The sequence below is a fragment of the Myotis yumanensis genome, unplaced genomic scaffold (assembly GCF_028538775.1).
Source record: "Myotis yumanensis isolate MYYU_CA2020_CCGP unplaced genomic scaffold, mMyoYum1.0.hap1 SCAF_1, whole genome shotgun sequence".
NCBI lineage: Eukaryota > Metazoa > Chordata > Mammalia > Chiroptera > Vespertilionidae > Myotis > Myotis yumanensis.
The window spans coordinates 23,463,376-23,482,820 of NW_027223752.1; the positions used below are offsets into that span (position 1 = coordinate 23,463,376).

General features: G+C 40.6%; 1 non-coding gene across 1 annotated transcript; it reads right to left on the reverse strand.

Moving 5' to 3' along the window:
• Positions 1-18,526: 18,526 nt before the first annotated feature.
• Positions 18,527-18,599, reverse strand: TRNAK-CUU (transfer RNA lysine (anticodon CUU)). The gene has a single exon. It is a non-coding gene; the product is annotated as a tRNA-Lys (tRNA).
• Positions 18,600-19,445: the final 846 nt, after the last annotated feature.

The following is a 19,445-nucleotide window of genomic DNA, read 5'->3' on the forward strand; positions in this document are numbered from 1 at the left end:
TCGATGTTTCTAACTCTCTATCCCTCTCCCTTCCTCTCTGTAAAAAATCAATAAAATATATTTAAAAATAAAAATAAAATAAATAAACTGAAAATGTAACCTATTAATTAGGATAAAATATTTGCAAATAATATATCTGATAAAGGGTTAATCTTCACAATATATAAAGAATTTGTACAACTCAATAGCAAAATAAAAATTAATTTAAAAATAGGCTCAAAACTTGAGCAGATATTTTTCCAAAGAGGACATACAGATGGCCAGCAAGTACATGAAAACCACCTGCATCAAATGTGAATCAGAAAGCACACTATTGTCACCACATTTCTGAAATATGAAGCGCCAGTGTAAGGATGAAACAAATGCAGTGACAAGGGGCCAAGAAAGATAGTTGAATTGACATCCTGATTGAACCACAGTTAAAGTCCACCCTACCACTGGGCTTTCTACTTATATTACTCAATACATTGTTTTATTTGGCTGGAGTTGGATTTTTGGTGTTTACTTTCAAAGTCTCACTAACTGTAACTCCTTCTCTGTCCTGTTTGTCACTGTTAGTCTAGCATCATTTCTTTCTGCATTTTATTCCTAACCTGGCCTTCTGTGTATTGTCAATTGTAGGAAAGACTCATCAAACCTGAAAATAAGGTTTATTTTATACCAAACTTATGGGTTATAGGAGAAAGTCTATACTCTATACTCTATACTCTGCCCATGGAATAGTGCGAGCCTTGTCATAATTAATGTTCTCACTACCTGGAGCTCACTTCTGCATTCTTCATATATATGTTCAAGAGGCTGAACTTCTGGACATCGAATGCCTAGATAAATGGGAAGCAATTGTACATATTGATCCCTTCATGTGTGTGTGTCATCTGTGGAGAGCATTCTTCTTGTCCCACTCAGAGAACTGGGATAAGTATAGTGGCTTATTCCTTAAATGGAAAGCACTATTCTTTCTTGGCACTTATTTGTTATTCATTGGATTCATTAAGAAGTCTTATGCTAAAATATTTAGAATAGAGAAATTTGCAAATTCACAGCATATTGCTGAATTTGGATGCAGTGATACTATTTTTAGGTATCATGTATTATGTCAGAACATTGTTTTTAAATAAATTAATGACTCCAGAAAAAAAAATTAGAACAGAAAAAGTATACCATCTTGAGCATTATAACTCTTGACTCCCTCAAAGCATGATACCCTAAATGCAACAATAAAAAAGTTTAAAGTTGAATGTCACCAATTCAAGGTAGCCCCAGAAAAGAGCTTTCTGTGAGTGAGGTCAGGTCCACCAGGACCATTGCTCATCTGCCAACTACAGTAACACAGTGACATTTTCCTAACCAATAGTTAACTATATTTCTTCTGTGACTTCTTCCAAAACATATTCACCTTACAACATGCTGGAGTACTTGTTGTTTTTAAAATCTTACACTGTATTACCTTGGTAGTATCCTTTTAGGTGTATTCATCTTATTGACTTGGAGAAACAGCTGAGAGTGCGAACAGTGCCTCTTTTTGCTTCTCGCACCACTTTGAGAGGCTAATAATGTCTAACCCTATCCAGTTATTCTTTCTCAGTGCACTGAAACATTACACTGCCCTAACCTTTGCAGTTGTGGCTGCTCATATGAATATTTATAGATCATAAAATGTAATTGGAAGTGGCGTTTGCCACTTCTTAGCAGAAACAGTAAAAAATTAATGTGCAATTCTCCAGTTTCTCTTTTCTCACTGCTGTGAGCCAGGACACTGATATGGAGGTGATGTAGCTACAAACTAGTGGAGATGCCCTCCCTTTGTACCTCTGAGTAAAGCCTCTGCATCTCCTGTAGCATGAGTGCAAATCTCTGTGAAGTCCCTAAGGTTTAGAGTTAATGTTTTTGGCATAAGAATAGATTATCCTTATTAATACAACCCTGTAGATGGGAAATAATTATTAACATTATATTGTTTACTTGGCTTTTAATTAAATCAGTCCTAATTTCCCTCTGTCATTTTGAGCTCTTCTCCTAAATGGCAAGGTAACCAGACCAGTATATTTGTCTTTTCCTCTCTCAGTATTAGGTACAAATTCTTCCTGGATGGAAGAATTTGAAAAGTACTAGTAGATTTTCTTAAACTGAGATCAAATAACATTTCAGAGGCCTTGAGACCTAAGTCTGTTCTCTGCTGTGAATTTGGACATCCAAACATTCTAATACAGTGATGGCGAACCTATGACACGCGTGTCAGAGGTGACATGCAAACTCATTTTTTTGGTTGATTTTTCTTTGTTAAATGGCATTTAAGTATATAAAATAAATATCAAAAATATAAGTCTTTGTTTTACTATGGTTGCAAATATCAAAAAATTTCTATATGTGACACGGCACCAGAGTTAAGTTAGGGTTTTTCAAAGTGCTGACACGCCGAGCTCAAAAGGTTCGCCATCACTGTTCTAATAGGTAGCAGATTTTTCGCCTTTTATTATGTTTTTATGTGGAATCACAAATAGATCAGAACTGTTAGGTCAGGTGATACCTAGAATCTCTATAGAGCAGGACCAAAAAATCTTAATATATAAGGACAACTGACAAAGTTGAAAAAACACTATATTCTTACTCTAAGGTTCTATTACAAATTTATAAAAAAAAATTAACCATGTATTTCCTCATAGCTCAATGTTTTGTTTAAAGTAGACATGCCATCTGAATGATTGCCTCTTAAACTTTTCAACTACTAGTATATGTTTGAACCTCATTTCAACTGCTAAAAGAAATAATACAAATTCTAAGAAAAACATTTAAATCACTTGTTTTTTAACAAAAGATAATGCTACATTGTCAGAGAGTTGTATCATTGAACCAATATTTAGCTAGTTCACACCATCTTGATGGAGTAGGTTGTCATGTTAATGCATAACCATGAAGAGACTGATATCTGCCCATATCATTGCAAGTTTTTGCACCAAGATGAGTTCCCTAGGAGTCATTTCAATTCTTTCTAATAAGCATTTAGTTACCGATAGGTTGTTGATTCATATTACCTAATGAATTTTGCCCTTATCCCAACTTCCAGAAAGATTTGAAAAATAATAATGCTTCTATAATGTTCAAAGGCCATATGTAGTACCAGGAACTCTTGAATTGCCATGATGTTGAAGCCACTCTCTTTTCACTGCGGATTCCAAGGAATAAATATATTAGGCTATGTGGGCTACTTTCTCTTAGTTTCCTATCTTCAATCTCTATTCAGGGCATGGTTTACAAATAAAAACAAACAAATAAACAATAGGCAAACAACAAAACTTCTGTCTCCTGGGCATCTGTTTTAAGTACACACACCGTTGTCTGAGTTCATATTAAATTTTCAGAATGACCCTGGCTATGGCCTCATTTCTACCTATCTCTGCCACCACTATTCCAGATCCCAAATTGTCTCAAACCATGATGGTTGGCCTAGAATCAGACTCTTCCCCAAATGAGTTCTCAGACTAGAAACATCTCTTTCGACGACCTCTACTGTGTGCTTTCTGCCCAGAAACTGGTTCATTTCCATCCAACTTTTTCCTTTCTCTAAACTTCATAGATTAGATGAAAAATTACTTAGTCACAAAGTTGTGCTATGCAAAGTAAGTACTTCATTTTCTTCTCATATCAGTGAAATTGCTTAGTGACCCACACTGAATATATCAAGATTTGAAATATAGTTACTCATATATGACTGAGTCTTGGATCTATATAGAAGCCAGGTCATTAAGAACGAAGACCATATTATACTGATACTAGAGGCCCAGTGCACAAAATTTGTCTGACTGCCACGGAGGCGGGAGAGGCTCCTGCCACCGATGCTGCGCTCGCCTGCCATGAGTTCAGCTTCTGGCTGAGCGGCGTTCCCCCTGTGGGAGCACACTGACCACCAGGGGGTAGCTCCTGTGTTGAGCATCTGCCCCCTGGTGGTCAGTGCATGTCATAGCAACCGGTTGTTCTGCCATCAGGCCGAAACTGGCTCTCCGATATCCCCCAAGAGATCCTGGGTTGTGAGAGGGGACAGGCCAGGCCAAGGGACCCCACTAGTGCACGATTGGGGCCAGGGAGGAACACGGGAGGTTGGCCAGCCAGGGAGGGACCATGGGAGGGCTCCATTGTTGTCCGGTCCATCTCACACAGTTCTGATCGGCTGGACCCCAGCAGCAAGCTAACCTACTGGTTGGAGTGTCTGCCCCCTGGTGGGCAGTGCACATCATAGCGAGTGGTAGATCAGCCTTAGCATATTATGCTTTGATTGGTTGAATGGCAGACCAGAAACCGGGCACTTAGCATATTAGGCTTTTATTATATAGGCTCTGTGACCTTTACAAGCTCCTAGTTCATTACCTTACATATATACAAGGATATATATATATCCTTGATAAATGTGCCCTGAATTATAGTTTCAGACTGGACAGGTTAATGGATAGATAGATAAATAAATGTTACTAAATCAGTTGAAATAAGACAAGGAAGCAGTGTGTTATAATAGAAAAAAACATTTGAATCTAGGAGGCTAATCCCAATTTGCCATTAACTAGCATTAACTAGCCCAGAAATATTGGACAAGTTGGTTACCATCTCTTGACTCCAGATTCATCATCTATGAAATAATGGCACTAAGATTATAGGATCTTTTATTGCCTCCTTAGTATGAAAGGTCTATGATGGATAATTACCCATTAAACTTATTGCTATATTTCAAGTTTCTCCCTTTCTTTTCATCAGTTGTCTTAAATATCTTTAAGTAACTCTCCATTTTTCTTTCACCAATAATCTTACCCAGGCTGAAACAGAAACCCTACAGAGGAAGATCAAGGAACAATCCATAACTTTGATCTTCAGTCTCTAGGTATAAAACAGCCCAAGGATAAGGAGCAAAGAAAGGCAATGTCAGACTAAGCAAACTTGAGAAAATGGATGATGTACACAGGGGGGAAATCTGGAGTTAACTATTTTGCAGTTTCTGAACAAAAAGTTGGGACTTTGAAGTAAAGGAAGTTGTAAGGAGGAGGAAGTACATGATGCATCAAATGACAGACAGAGAAATCTGGTGATAAAATGAATTAGATGTGTCTGTATGCTGGACTGCCTGTACTTGAATACGACATTCAGAATACAATACATCATTTTCATACGGAATGGAGAAACTCATTTTCTGATTCTGTGGCCATGAGGAGGCAGTGAGGAGTAGGGGTTAACAGCATTGGTTTGGAATTCTGACTAATCTAAGTTTGAATCATGGCTCTGACACTTAGAACTTTGATAACTTTCTAGCAAGTATCCCAGGCCTCATTTTCCTCATTGGTAGTAAATGAGGCTATGTCATAGGTCTGTGATTAGGATTACATGAGGTAAAGTTTTTGTAGTCCTTAGCTCAGTGTTTGGCACAAATAAAAGCTCAATTATTACTATTATTAAATATGTGTAGGAAATTAAGATATTTTTTAAATATGTTTTATTTTTTTAGAGAGAGAGAGGAAGGAAGAGGGTTAGAGAGATAAAAACATGGATGAGAAAGAAATATCGTTGATTGGCTGCCTCCTGCATGACCCCTACTAGGGATTGAGCCAGCAAACCAAGCATGTGCCCTGACCCAGAATCCAACCAGTGACCTCTTGGTTCATGGGTCAACACTCAACCACTGAACCACACTGGCTGGGCAGATATTTTATTATTTCAGAGACTTTGTCTCTGGGTGGCAAGGGCTGGCGAGGGCAGAATAAGGTTGGATAAAAATGTACCAAAACCAGCCCAGGAAAGCTAGTGTCAATGTTGTTATTGGTAAAGAGCTACAAAAAGTGTGGGACTAAGAAAGCAAGTTTGCAGAAGTTTCCTCAGACTGAATCTGCATCCAAGTTAGGAATTAAAAGCAGTTTCAAACTAGTGAGAGTTGAAAGCTTGGTTCTTAACTGGGGAATTTACAAGAAGAAACCTCCTTCCTGCAATTGGTCATTACTCCGCTTGTCAAGCAGTAAACCACTGTTCGATTCAATCCAATTTTCAATACCACAGACTAAGCCATCAATAGTTCTTGTTAGTTTTTATAGGTTAAGCATTGAAAACATTTGATCTTATCTCTCAATTCTATATCTCCTTTTTTAGCTTTTACAGGATTAAGAGAGAAAGAGGGTGGGGGAGTATGGCAACTTTTAAAAGGTCTTTTCCAGCAACCAGAAACTAAAACACAAATCTAATTGCTAATTTTAATTATCGTCCCCAAAACCTACAAATCTACATTGAAAATGTTTCATTAGATAGTATTTAATTACGAAAGCAATTTACATGTTAATAACCAAGTGAGTAACCAGGCATTTTAAAACCCTGGTGGTGAATTTGAAATGTTTTAAAGTAAATCTCTAACATAAGGCAGTATAATTTCAATTCCACTTAGAATATAGTGAGGGAAGAGACAAAGTAAATATATAAGTAATAAGACATATAATTAAAGCATATTTTCTCCACTAAAAGCACATTTATGACATATATATGATATTAGATTTTAAGATGTTCTTAATGTGTATATAGGAAGAAAATTATACATTTTCCAGATTTTCATAGGAGTCTCTAGGGTTATTTGGTTTCTAAAGCACATTCATACCTCATTTACTTATTTCCTCCTATTGCCTTACATGTCAAAATGCACATTTTCTGACTTCTAATTGTGTAAATCATCAAGTACCAGATTCAAGAGGGAACACTGAATCATTCAATGTAAGGGACATAATTGAAAACCATTTGAAATTTTAAAGAGAATTGTTCTATTTTTACAAAATTTTTTTATTTTTCTAAATTCTGTTTTTTAAAGAAGAAAATGCTAGAAAATGGGCAGAAATGAAAATCTCATTTTCTTTATTTTCTTAAATCTGTCTTTTGTTGAATTTTTATGTCTTTAGGTTTATGCCCAGAAAGAAGGCCCGGGAATTGAACTAATAATGATGAAGGTGAGTACACTGGAATGAGATGCAAAGGAAGACTATATAGATAAGGATATCTCAAGTCTGAGAATCAATGCCTAAATTGTGATTAGAAATACAGTTGAAAGCTTAAGGATCATCTGGACTATTAAAAATATGACTTCTCTGTCTCCATCGATTAGTGGATTTCAAGAGAAGCCCAGATTTTTAACAAATAGTCCTAATGATTTGGATACATATAGTCTGATAACCTTTGTCACTGGACTGTAATTTGGAGAGGGTTCAGCCTTTAATAGAGATTAGAATTTTCTTGGATGTTTTCAAAGGGACTATAATTGCCAGACACATGACAGTGACTCACCAAAGGACATGGTCCTGTGGGTAGATGTCCAGAAATAAATATCAGAGGGAGAATCTGATATGACTTAGGCTATGAATTACCAAAGGAACCACAACTGTCAGGAACTTTGCACTCATCTCAAAAAAAGGCCTCCCTGGTTAAAAAGAAACAAACAAACAAAAACACATAAAAAAACAACAAAGAACAACAACACCACCACCTATCCTCATCTACTTACCTATATTCCCCTCAACTGAAAATACTTTTTAGTCCCCCTACCTTTAAAAATACCTCTCCAAATGCCAACACATTCACATATTATAACTAATTAAAAGCCCAGCTCAAGAATTATGTATTAGAGTAAGCCTTTGTTAAACATAGCATAGTGATCAATTCCTGTATCAGGTTGTTTTAAGCTGACAGAGAAATCCAAACTCAATGAGCTCAAACAACATAGGTAGGAAAGGTGCCAGGTAACCTACAAAATAGGCAGGGAGCAGAAGAAAAGGTAGTAACTTGGCCTCCTTAACTTTGGATTTCTATAGCCAAACAGGTGGGAACTTTTGAGGAAAAATAGATTGTCCTTTGCGTTTATAGTAAATTCACTAAGATCTAAAGTGGAATGTTTGCACTTATTTACAGAAACCTCCATCACTTCTTTTTTAGTCCTTATCTATGGTGCCAATCTCACAACAATGATTTTCCCCATTTATTTTCTCTAGTTTATGTTAATCTGTGGCTTGAGGTAATAAGGAGGTTCTCTGTGTACCACATGGCCCCAAACCTGTCATGAATGAAGAGAGGACTGTGAGGAGTGAAATTGGCTCATCTCAAGAGTGCTATGGTTTCCCATTCAGTTAATGGTCATAGTGAGTCTAGCAGTGATCAGCTCCTCTGATGTCACATCACATCAGTGCAGAGAGCCTCCATCTGGTCTGAACCATGCTGTCATATTTCTTGTAAGCCATTCCTTTCTATTTTGCAAATATTCCAATAAAGGTGTCAGACTTAGTTAGGAAAATTAAGTATAAGTGTATATCATCAATGCAAATATAAAATCAAATCAGTGTTAGGTCTTCAGTACATTAAACTCCTGTCGAGTCTAATTACAGCTCCCTCAAACATCCTTTCATTGGAGAACACGTGATATTGCTGGAAAGGTATCAGGAACTACAATTCCCAAGGACAAATAGCTGAGACTTTTTGTCAATATTACATGAAATGGTAGCATCTGCTTCTTAATCAAATCTAGTCAGTTATTTAAGACTTTCTTTGATATTTAGAACCATTTAGTTATTCAAAACTATTAGAGCTCTGCATTTTAATATAAGCTAAGCAGAAAAATGGAAATGACCATCCAAGTGACTACTAGTTTGGTTTTATTCATCTGCCTTTCAATATATCAAAACCAATAACTAAAATTTAGTTTATTTTTTTTAAAGACTTCCCGATGCTGCAATCTCACCCTTAATCAGTGAGAGTCTTTAAATTATTCCTGTCCATTTGACTTATTTCAATCTTAGCATGCGTGATGTTTAACTTTTTTAAATTTTTTACCAATTTACTGGTTTACACAGGTTCTCTTATTGGTGATGGATTGACACTGGAAATGTCTGGCTCACAAGAGCCAACTGTCAAATATTTAGAAAATTTAAAAGCCAGTTTTAAAACTACATATAGCTGAAAGGTAAGAATACTTACACTGTGGAAATTGGCAAGCACTACAAATCAGAACTCTTATTTTTCTCCAGAGCAGGTTTATTATAACATTAATGACTGTATCAAAAAATGATAATGCCAGCCACAACCACATTATCTTTTAATCATTAGGCAGTTGCACCACTCATAGTCTCTACTGAGAAAATACTCTGTAGGCTCTTTTTTAAGCCCTGGAAGTCAGGTTCTATTTTATATGATATTATCTCCTCCTCTCTAAAGTATCAGATATGTGTACCAACACAGTGGGTACGAAATTCAAGTATAATCAACTAGAGGCCTAGTGCACAAAATTCATGCACGGGGGCAGGGGGGTGGGGACAGGAGGGTATTTCAGCCCTGCTTGTACCCTCTAGCAATCCAGGACCACTGGCTCCTAACCGCTTGCCTGCCAGCCTGCTTGATTGCCCCTAACCACTCTGCTTGCCTGCCTCATTGCCCCTAACCGCCTCTGCCTGCCTGCCTGATCACCCCTAACCACTCACCTGCCTGCCTGATGGCCCCTAACCACTCTGCCTGCCTGATTGCCCCAACTGCTCACCTGCCTGCCTGATCGCCCCTAACTGCCTCTGCCTGCCTGCCTCATTGTCCCTCATATTACACTTTTATTATTATAGATAGTTACCTTGCTCCAAGTTGTAAGGACCTGCTTGTCATAGAGATAGAAAAGTTTTAATTTTTACTCTTGATTATGGCAATTAACTAACACAGATGGCCACCAAAAAGGTCTGTCTTTGCAATCATATAAGCAAATTGTGTGAGACCCCAGCCCAGTCTGGTTTGGTGCTCACAGAATAATAGAGCTCTCTTTTTTTTTCTTTGCTCCATTGGTGGAGATTTCCTAGAAGTTGCAGAGTATCTTCCTTTTAATTTTTCCTCTACACTCTGTCTTATGTCTCTCACCTTTGCTTTCCCTCCATCCCCCACCCTCAAGAGTAACTTATTCCAGGCTCACTTCACTAGAGTGTCTAGGACAGTGATGGCGAACCTTTTGAGCTCGGCGTGTCAGCATTTTGAAAAACCCTAACTTAACTCTGGTGCCATGTCACATATAGAAATTTTTTGATATTTGCAACCATAGTAAAACAAAAACTTATATTTTTGATATTTATTTTATATATTTAAATGCCATTTAACAAAGAAAAATCAACCAAAAAAATGAGTTTGCGTGTCACCTCTGACACGCGTGTCATAGGTTCACCATCACTGGTCTAGGAGATCGCGTAACACGTCTGCCACCAGAATCATGATTTCCAGCATTCCTGGTGCTCCCCACGCTCTTGGCTTCCACTTCCGGCCTGAGGCTCCTCCCTGTCCCTCCCTCCATGCAGCTGGGGTGTGGACGCTGGGCTCGCATTGCTGGGGAGACGCCGCCAGCGTCCCGTCCTGGCCACTATGGGTGCTGCCATCTTTGTCACTGAGTGATGGTTAATTTACATATTACTCTTTTATTAGATAGGGTATTTAAATAACATAACAATCCATGTTGTAATCTAGTGTACAAAATATACAGAGTGTGTGAATGTAAATTCTTAGATGAATCAAATTCTCTTTTACTTCAACACAGGTAGAAGCATTACGTTAGTAAAAGGAAGAGAATTAGGTTGACAGTGAGCCAAATAGATAAATGGAGAACATGTAAGTGACATCATGATAAATCACAGTTTCATATAGTCAAAAAAGTTTTATTTCTAAAAAGAGATACTATAACTTGCTTCTCAGCTGCCTTGAATTCAGAACCAATTCCTAACACAGAACATCAAAAAGCCTGCTGCCATTTCTAAGATTCCAGTTTCCCTCAATGCCATTTGTGTTCTTACCATCAATCCTTAGGACTTTAGTTTATTTTCACGGAATCTCTTCCTTGAAACTGAAAGGCCTCATGAATAACAGCAACAACAAAAACTATGTATAGTTTACAGTCTGTACTGGTAATAGATTAAAGATTACCCAGTAAAGACAATAGATTTCAGACCGTTCCATCTACAACCCCAGAAGATGGGTACTGAGCCTGTAGTTCTCACAACTCTATGACATATGGCTGGCTATCCTGCCTGATAACCCAGTTCCTTGGTAGTTGGGTGATACATACCTACCTCTTTCAATGATAAAAATCTCTAACACCTAATTTGAAATATTCTATGCCAACTGGCCTTTCCATAGAGCCCTCAGTGATCACTTGTTCCATGCCTAAATTTTAAAATTCTTTATACTTGACATCTTTAGTACTCATGCATATACTTTATAAGGTTCAGGAAATTATTTGCAAAATGCTACATATATGCTGAATATAAACACTTTTAAGGAGAAAGTTCCCAGAACTTTTAAAATTCTCAGGATTACGACCCTATGAAAAGGTTATGAGTTAGCTTCAATAGATTTTATGTGTAGACTTTATATTCATTAGGGTAAAGCTAACTGCTTTAACAAATACTGTAAATCAGTTGCTTATTATTCATGCAACAATATGAGATAAATGAGCAGATTGTCAAGGTAGTCTTCTTTGATTCCATTATTCAAAGATACAAGTTGATGGAAGTGTTGCTGCCTTTCACATATGTTTTCCAAACTTTCCCTGTAAGTTACCTGTATTTAAATCAGCCATAGTAAGAATAAGCAATGAGGAATACCCATGGAAGATTATAAACCAAGTCTGTTAATGGTGTTGCAGAACTCAATCATATGCCATTTGAGTTTTATAAATACCTAATACCTAATCTAGCTTGAGTAAGTCTCTTTATGCTTTTCCCTAAATTTTACATTTGTATGGTTTCCTAATTTAATATCAATTTTATGGAATCAATTCACTGTATCCTATACAATAAAAGACCTTTTGATTTTGGACTATGTTTTCCTGTGCAGACTTTGTCAAATCATGTTCACATGCTTTTCAATTCCTAATCTAAACACTCCTCAATTTCACTTTCTCACAGTCACATGAGACTTTTATAAAAGATAAATTAGTACCTCATTTTGAGCAAATAGTCCTACATAACTCAAAACTTAATTAATATTGACTGTAGTCCTATACAGTAATATTTGAAGTCACAATAAATTTGAATTTTAAACATTTCTAAATAAGGTATCAATGAGCAGATAATTATGAAGCCAAATTCAATGACTATAGGCCAGACACTCCTCATCCTCACACATGATTCGCTGATGTTTCACATAGAGAACAACAGTGCCCTGCTTTAGTCTACTGAAGTAAGTGTGCAACAACCTTTTCATCTCCATAGTGACCTACTAGATGGCACATGAGTCTTGGCTTGTCAGTCAAGTGCATGGGTTCAAGACAAGAGCAGAATTATAAAGTATTAGGCATGGGCACCTGGACTTTTCCTTACATAGAAAAAAGCATTGTTATGAATGAATATCTATTTTCATTAGAACAAAGAATGGTATTTTGGATAAACTTTTAAAATCACAGTATTTGAGGTCCATTGATTTTCACATAAATTATTAACATGCTCATTGCATATTAGCTGTATATATTAAAAAGAGGAGCAGATCAGTAGCAATCTATTTGGTAAACTACTCTGGCAACATTATTCAACCTAGTTTACACTGCTGTGAGAATGACATATGTGGCAACATCGCATTTCTAAAATACTGCATATCTCAGGCCTTTCACAAATTCAGATTGACCTCCTTCCAACCTAATTACAAACAAAAGATTGATTTTGAAACATGTCGCTACAACATGACTAAAGTCTAACTTTAAACAATATTATGAAATTCCTAAGTAAATTTCACCATTAACCATGTTCATGTGCTTATAACTGAGATAAACCCCACCTTTGATGGCTGATCCCAAAAGCAAAATCAGAATATTAAAACTAAAATAAAACCATATACTCATCCCTTACAGTGAGGTGAAGAAAATAATCCAAGATAAAGGAGCAAATGACCAATGAAGTTAGGATTCTAACCCAGTGCTCTTTCCACTTGGTCACTTTGAACTCTTATTTGAAATGGCATCTACTTGTATAATTTCAGGCTCTATGCAACTGTCCTGGAGTACAGGTTGTAGTTTACTGCAAAGTGTGATTACGCTTTATACACTAAACATCAGGAGGTTTTTGCAGAAAAGAACTAATGTTTGACTCAGAGTCCAAAACCACTATATAACCCATAAGGGCAGTTGTTTCAGCCTGCACATTTGTGTGTTGTTGTTTTAAATTTTTATCATATTTAATACGTTTTTATTGATTTCAGAGAGGGGAAGGAAAAAGGATAGAGAGATAGAAACATTGATGAGAGAGAAACATCAATCAGCTGCCTCCTGCATGCCCCCTATTGGGAACTGAGTCCAAAACCCAGTCATGTGCCCTGAATGGAAATTAAGGGTGACCTCTTGGTTCATGGGTCAATGCTCAACCACTGAGCAACACAGGCTGGGCTAATTTTTATCATATTTTTACATCTCCAGAAAAGAATAGAAAAACCTGCCTTAACTTTCATTTTATTTTCCTTTTAGGACAAGTGGGAAAAGGTTGCATAACATGGCCCATTTCTCTGGACTTTAATGTCCCCTTTGAATTAATCTATATATATATTAGAGAAATATGCAAATTAGCCCAGATGCAGTAACTCAAGGGCTGAATAGCAGGGACCTGAGCAGAAACAGGCTCCCAGCGCCTCCAGCCCCCCAGAGCCAGCACACCCTCGGGCCTGGAATAATGACGCATTCACAATGAGCCCAGAGTCACTGCACAGGGGGCTGCAGATCAGGTGGGCTGCAGCTTGGGGGGGCTGCAAATCAGGGGGTGAGGGTATGTACCAGGAGGACTGAGGACCAGGGGGGCTGCAGGTGGAGGGGACTATGGATCAGGGGGCCTGCAGATCAGGGGGGTGCGGCACTGGGGAGCCCAGCTCCAAGCCCAGAGCCTGGCCTCAGGGCTGCAGCTGTGGCTGCGCTGCCCAGCGGGGAGCCCCACAATCTGCCCCCACAAACTCAGGCAAGCCAATGGGTCCATGAGGATGGCCAGGAAGAGGCCTCGCCTGGCGCCCTTTACTCCTTGAGGAGGGCCCGGTGGATGGGAGTTGGGGGCCAGACCGTGACCAGCGATCAATGTTTGAAGAAGGAGCCTTCAGCCCTGTGAACTTTCTCTCCCAACAAAGCTCCGGCTCCTCCCTGCACTCGAGCCCTGCCAGAGGACCATGCCGGGCCCACGTGGCCGCTGCCCACACCCACTGGTGTCTGTAGTCCCACGTGGGACCATGAACCATGTCTGAGCCACTCTGAGGTGGAGCCCACGTCACCTCTTTAAAGTTTTCATTTTTGTTGATCGGACCTTTGCCTTCTGAGGCAGCATAGAAGCCAGGACGGTGGGCGCAGTGGAGCCCGTAGATGGGCACCCAGGAGCTCCTCAACTCCGAAGGCTTCATTCAGAGAAGGCGCTCCCCCTCCCCCGGGCACCCTCACCTCTGCCTGGGGGGAGCAGCACACTCACCTCAACAGGCACAGCCCTAAAGCTGCTCCTGAACCTTGCTCTTCCTCCCTCGGCTCCCAAAGCCCAACGCAGCCTGGGGCCAGCCCCGCAGAGGGTTGGCTGGTGCCCCCAGCGCCCTCCCCAGGGCCCTCCCCAGTACCAGACAGGACCAGGAAGCAGGGGGGTGAGGTGGGCCTGGGGCAGACTTAGCCCCTGGAAGCTGTGTCACAGCGGATCCTGAGCAGGGAGAACTTACCAATAGGGATGTTTGGGCAGACATTTTAAACAACTTCCACTTTTAAAACTGAATTGAAAAGCATAGATCGTTGCTCTAGAGAACAATGCTTCGGTGGGACCCCAAGGTCACCTTGGAGGCAAATAACCAAAAGTTATTTGATAGCAAGTGTTGGTCAGGATGTGGACAGATCCGAGCCCTCACACACTGCTGTCAGAAAGGAAACGGTGTCCGCTCCTCACATGATTAATATCAGTCACGTAGGACCCTGCAACTGGCCACTCCGAAGTATACACCCAAGTGAGGCAGTTGGTCACAAAATGCCTATTGTGTATGGTCCCATTCCCATGAAATGTCTGAAACAGCAGTGTGCAGATGGCTGTGGGGGGCAGGCAACTAGATGGGGAAGGTGGCACGGGGTTTCTTCTAGAAGCAATACTGCTTTTAGAAGCAGTTCTAAAAGTGACTGGTGGTGCCCTGGCTGGCTTTGCTCAGTGGATAGAGCGTCAGCCTGCAGACTGCAGGGTCCCGAGTTCAATCCTGGTCAAGGGCACATGCCTGGGTTGGGGGTTAGATCCCCAGTAGGGGACGTACAGGAGGCAGCCGATCCATGATTCTCTATCATTGATGTTTTTCTCTCCCCCTCTTCCTTTCTCTCTGAAATATATAGTATTATAATACAATTAGTAATATATATATATATATATATATATATAAAGGGTAATATGCTAATTAGACTGGGAGACCTTCTGGACAAAGCCATGGTGGCAGGGCCGAGGCAGAGGCGGTTAGAGGCGATCAGGTCAGGAGGGGAGGGCAGTTAGGGGTGAGCAGGTCAGCAGTAGGGGGCAGTTGGGGGCGATCAGGCTGGCAGTGGAGGGCAAGCAGGCTGGCAGGGGGCAGTTGCGGGCAAGCAGGCTGGCAGGGGGGGCAATTGGGGGCAAGCAGGCCAGTAGGGGGGGCAGATGGGACAAGGAGGTCAGCAGGCAGAGTGGTTAGGGGAGATCAGGCAGGCAGGCAGGTGAGTGGTTAGGAGTCAGCAGTCCCGTATTGCGAGAGGGATATCCCACAGGGATTGGGCCTAAACTGGCAGTCAGACAGCCCCTGAGGGATCCCATATTGGGGAGGGTGCAGGCCGGGCTGAGGGACACCCCCCCCCCATGCACAAATTTTGTGCACTGGGCCACTAGTAGGGTGTAAGTGGCATTATTTACTGAATGATTCCTCAAGGCTAAAAGCTGACATTGCCTTGAGGTTAAAATTGAGACTTTTGCAACTGCAAAAATTAGCACAAACAACAAACAACATCTATGTTCATTAATGGCCCTGAGTATGAGCAGGTATGATAAGACTTTAAGGCAATCTCACCACAGAAGTCAGAAAATGGAAAGAAAGAGAAAAAAAAAAATGAGTGCGGGGTTAAAAGGTTCTCTTTAATGTACATCAAGCAGTTTTGCATAATGCAAGTAACTACAGGAATTTGCCATTTAGCAGCTCTGGGTCAGACACAAGCTGGGTTTCTCCTGACCCCCTGTTGGACTGGCAGCATGTATTCAGTACCAGTCATCTGCCAACATGGGAAGGATGCTAACAGATTTCCCTGTAATGAGCTCACTGAAATAGAGCAGTAGTTTAATGGAGAAGGTCAAAGATTCCTGTTTGTTTAGCTCCCTCCAGCATGTCCATGTCTTTCTCAGATGTGCAAGAATCTAGTTTTATCTTGCTTGCTCCTGTTTCATGCTAAATTAGCCAACCTGTCAAACGGATCAAGGTAAAAAGGTCAAAGCAGAAAAAAAACGAACAACAAAAAACAAAATAGATTGAGCAACATACAGAAAACTCTATTACTATATTAGCACAGGTCCCCATTTTTTCAGATTTTAATGAAGTAAGGATGAGTCTTAAGGATATTAGGCTCTGAGCAAGTGAAAAACATATTAAAAATAAAATATTCCCCAAAGGCATAACTCTGGTGTTCAGCCTCAAGGCACATCATGTCCTTAAGTGCATCGTTATTCTTCACCAGTACGTAAATAAATGTGAGTTGAGCTCATAGACATTTCCAAAGTGCTAACATTTTTGTTGCACTAAAAGGTAGTTCAGCCATGATGCAAAAAAAAATAAAAAGACACAACTGCAAAAATCTGAGTGAAAATAATATGTAAGGTTATATTCTGTTGTCTTCATCTCACACACTTTTATTCTAGTATCAAATTTTAATGTCCTGCCTCAAATAACCTTTCTCAACAGCCTTGCTCCCCATCACTGCATGTACAAAAAAAGAAAAATTTCTCAAAAGGTCACTGCAGAATTCCTCTCTCCTGATACTTCTCCATTTTGTTATTATCTATTTATCTATCTATCTATCTATCTATCTATCCATCTATCATCTATCATCTGCCTAAGCAACCGTTATAACCAGTTAACTGAATGACTAGTCGACCAGTCCCTATGATGCATACTGACCACCAAGGGGCAGACGCTCGATGAAGGAGCTGGCCCCTGGTGGTCAGTGCACTCCCACAGCCAACCTCCTGTGGTCCCTCCCCCAGGCCGGCCGGCTCCGAATGGCTCTAGGAAAGACGGCCCCAATCAGCCCCGACCACCGGTCAGGCCCAGGGACCCCACCCATGCACGAATTTGTGCACCAGGCCTCTAGTGTTATATATGCCTTTTCCTATGACAGAGTCTCGGCAGACATAGAATAGTACTCCAGTGGCTTCTCAAGAAACAACACTATATGTTTACAAAGATGTGACGAGGTTAATAAAGCCAGAAATGAAAGTTAAGAACCCAGAGATTAGTAAGACATCATTAGTACCCAAAAGCATGAGACAGAAAGAAGGACAAAGAGGCTCCTGCAGTGTAACAAGCATGGGCAATGAAGAAAGGGTTGTCCTTCAGGAAAGGTAGTTATGGATGTAACAACCATCATAAGGTAACACAATCCAGATCAAAAGGAAGGAGAAAAGGAAAGCCCTGATCTTTATCTCTTCACCTTCCAATCCACTACTGATGACTCCCTTTGGCCAATGACAACTAGAAGCTAAAAGGCAAAATAACTCAAAGCCCAGGGTCAACCTCCCAGTGAGAAAGGCAGGGCAGACAAGGGAAGAGAGAGTGGATGGATTTGGTGGGGAGAGTAGCAAACTGAATAACCGCATAGCTGGCACACCTTCCTTGTGGGATTCTTGAGGTCAAACTGTTTTCTTATCTTTGGATGGTTAGCATTTAGCAGCATCTAGACCACAATATTTACTCCACAACTATTGAACCAATAACCAACTGAGCTTATAGGATAAAGATTTTGGTTTTAGTGCCAATTTTGTTCTTCCACTGTATCATTGTAACCCATACTAACTTGTTCAATCTAGATTAGAAGTACATCAGTCACTTATGAGATCTTAAGCCTGAGACTCACGTCTGTTGGGGTCCAAATCCAACGGGTCCAGAGATCCCCAAAGGTGTGGACGGAGTCGGCGAAGAATACGGTGGAGTCCTATCCGTCCCGAATGTGGGGGTTCTCAATGGGGTCGGGGGGCTTACCTAAGGGAATCCTGTTCCAGGGGTTCCCAAAGGTGTGGACGGAGTCGGCGAAGACTATCCACCCTCTTTCTACGGTAGAGTCCTATCCGTCCCGAGTGCGAAGGGGCTTACCTTGGGGTCCCTGTTCGGGCGCCAATTGTTGGGGGTCCAAGCCCAGCAGGTCCAGGGGTCCCCAAAGGTGTGGACGGAGTCGGCGAAGAAGGAATGACATGGAGACAGCGTTCAGTTGATCAGCAGCCTAGCCAGGATCTCTAGCCAAGTTCTGGTCAGGATCTCCAGCGAAGTTCTGGTTAGGATCTCCAGCCAGGTTCCGTAGCCATGGCGCCCAACGTGGGGCACGAACCCACGACCCTGAGATTAAGAGTCTCATGCTCTACCGACTGAGCTATCCGGGACAGAACCTAGACTCAGAACCTAGACTCAGAACCTAGACACAGAACCTAGAAAGAGAACCTAGAGAGAGAACTAAGAGACAGGACTTGGCTGGAGATCCTAGACAGAACCTAGCGAGAGAACATGGCAAAAGATCCTGGACAGAACCTGGCTACAGATTTTGGCTGGAGAACCTAGAAAGAACATGGCGACCGAACCTGGCAAGAACCTGGCTGGAGAACCTAGCAAGAGAACATGGACACAGCACCTGGCTGGAGATCCTAACCAGAACTTCACTGGAGATCCTGACCAGAACTTGGCTAGAGATCCTGGCTAGGCTGCTGATCAACTGAACGCTGTCTCCATGTCATTCCTTCTTCGCCGACTCCGTCCACACCTTTGGGGACCCCTGGACCCGCTGGGGTTGGACCCCAGCACACGTCATCTTATAACTTAGTCCTAAGTTGAATCATTTTCTCTTCAATGCAGTTTTCCCACTTTTTTTGTGTTAAAGCATCTAACAGCTCTTACAGGCAGGACCAAGCTACCTTCAAGTAATTCTGTAGTAACACTTAAGATATAGAGAATAGAAAATCAGTGACTCATCATTGCTCACTGAAAACTGTTCTCTAAACAATATCTGATATTGCTTATGTAACAGAATCAGTCATCATTGCCCTCACTCCCAAATAGAGATCTCTACTGTGTAGCTACTCTATAACTATGGGATAGGTGATGTGACATAAAACTCTTACCCATCTCTTCCCTCCTTTCTCAATGGTATCATAATCATAAATTTTCTTTTGGAGGCTTAACTACAGATGGGCTTAATTTTCAAATAGGGAGCCATTAGAAGGTAGTGAAATTAA